Source organism: Ochotona princeps, chromosome 14 (assembly GCF_030435755.1).
Source record: "Ochotona princeps isolate mOchPri1 chromosome 14, mOchPri1.hap1, whole genome shotgun sequence".
Classification (NCBI taxonomy): Eukaryota; Metazoa; Chordata; class Mammalia; order Lagomorpha; family Ochotonidae; genus Ochotona; species Ochotona princeps.
In genome coordinates, this window is record NC_080845.1 from 42,763,129 (window position 1) to 42,765,525 (window position 2,397).

At 40.8% G+C, this 2,397-nt stretch overlaps 1 pseudogene; it reads right to left on the bottom strand.

Annotated features, from left to right (window-relative positions):
• Positions 1-240: 240 nt before the first annotated feature.
• Positions 241-332, bottom strand: LOC118759931 (U6 spliceosomal RNA; annotated as a pseudogene).
• Between the last annotated feature and the right edge of the window lie 2,065 nt (positions 333-2,397).

Below are 2,397 nucleotides of genomic sequence, written 5' to 3' on the forward strand. Positions count from 1 at the left end.
TTTGAAGCATGTTGTTTTAAAGATCCCACCTTGTTAGTCTGTGATATCTGTGTACCATACACAACAGGTGTGAGAAATGAAGGAAGGTATGACTGACCCAGATTCCCAGAGGATAAGCTGCGATATATTCTTTCATTCTACATAATGGTAATGTATATGCTCATTGTCACTTGAAATTTGCTAGGTCCTGAGTCCAGGACTGCAGGTTTCCTAAAGAGTGAGAGGAGCAGCTTCAGGCTCTAGAATGGAGAAAAGAAGTTATCTCCTTGCACAGGGACCATGCTAATCTTCTCTGTATCCTTCCAGTTTTAGTATATGTGCTGCTGAAGCAAGTGCAGAACAGCTATCTTCTGTGTTGATGATCTCCCCCTACTCACATGGCCCTACTGCCGCCCTGAAAGATGGCACACTGGTGAGAATCCTGTGTGATTCTGCAAGCCTGAAGATGAGATGTTAATTGTAGTGACATGATTTGCAGCAGCTGGAGGTGATTTAGAGACTAGTCCATAGATAAGAGTACGTGGAAGCCCTGAGACCTTCAGCTGCTTGCCTGAGTTCACTTGTTAAGGGCTGACCCAGTAGGTGAATATTTTGGTATGTGGTGGAGCTAAATTAAGTGCAAATTAACTTAACTAATTAAGTTTTCAGGACAACTTCCTGCTGTAAGAACTACACGATCTAATTTCATTGCTCCCACAATGAAAAGATCGTGACACAGGTAACAGGGCCCCATGTTGAAAGGGGGGAGGGTAGCAAACCTCTTAATCACAAAGAAAGACTACACATTTCTGCTCCTGCCAGTGTCCAGGAGCTGAGATTTGATAGTTTTATGAAAGGAAATTCTTAGTGTGGATAAGAATTAATATGTGTGTAATTAATGGGGGGAGTTTTAGGATATTCAAGTAAATTTGCTAATTGGCAACATTCACCAACTTTTGAAACCTAACTCTGGAAAAGGTGGAACTCTCCTCCAGTGCATTAAAATTCATTACGGAACATATTTATGTGTTCTATAAATTAAAATTTTAAGTATAAATTTCAACAAGTGAAATCGGAGCAAGTGCTTTGAGGGGACTCTGGAAACTAGGGCTTCCTATGTTAATATTTACTTAGTGATTCCTTATCTCGACGTCAGTTATTGAGGAGTACCCTATACCTCACAATTCTCCACCTTTTTTTCTGTAATCTAGCAACAAATCCAGCTTGTCTTTCTCTGTCCCAGACAGTCTTTACTTGAGTATTCAAATCCCAGAGGAAAACTGTAAACTAACTCAACAATCCAAGGCAGTTTAAGTGTCTTATATTGTAATTTTTAATGTAAGAAACTGCTTTCAATCTGTCTGTTGCTCTAAACCCGCAACTGTCTCCTCTGGCCCCACCATACCAGCTTTCCCCACCTGGCAAACTCTGACTGCGTCCTGGGTGGCAGGCATTGACCAGACTTCAATACAGATGCTCCTGTTGAAAATGGCACCAAGTTAGGTAAAGAACAAAGACACTCTGGCTTCAAAGCAAGCCTCCAGTTTCTGCACAGAAGGGGTTTCACACAACCTCGGTTAACAACAACAACCACCTCAGGGGAAGAAAGGGCCCCGACTACAAAGAAATGCCAAATAAGCAGTCATCAGCCCTTGCTTTCTTTCTCTGGTGTGTTTAGCACAAAACCTGATCAGGAGAACAGTTCTTTGATAATCGTTTGGACCATGACCGCTGCTCGTAGCACTTCTTCTGCCTCATATATTCCAGCATTTATGGAGATCTGAGCATTCTGTGCTCACCCAGGCTTGGAGATGGGTGTGTGTGTGTGTGTGTGTGTGTGTGTGAGTATGTGTGTGCGCACGCACACACACACACACACACACACACACACACACACACAGAGTCCCTCTCTTGTCTCACACTCTCTCTATGGAATGGAATTGATTGGCTAGAAAATGATTCTGGCTTCTTCCCAAAGATTACAGTCCAAGACATGTTTTTCCTTTTTTCTTTCTTTTTTTATGATCCCTCACCCCCCACTTTTTTTCTCCTTCCAACTCAATTGCCAATGTGTGGCTGTAGAGCTATAGCAAATGCATACTCGTCTTAATTGTTATGATTAAGGAAAAGAAATTAAGAATGGTGTAGACATAGCGGATGACTACACAGAGAAAAAGAAGAAAAATTTAAAATAATTAACAGTTTCCAAATGTTACTTTCTGTTTCCTTCTAGCCTCAAAGAAAAGAATTTTTAAAAAATGTATTCTGCTTGATCTAGCCCTAATTCAAAATAAAAGTGGCACATGGTCTTCTGTGGAATGAGGCAAGCATTGAGTAAGTAAACAAATCAGATTATTTCAATATGCTTAAGTTCCCATTGTTTTTCTGTTAGTCTACTTTCCTAGTTTATGATAGCTC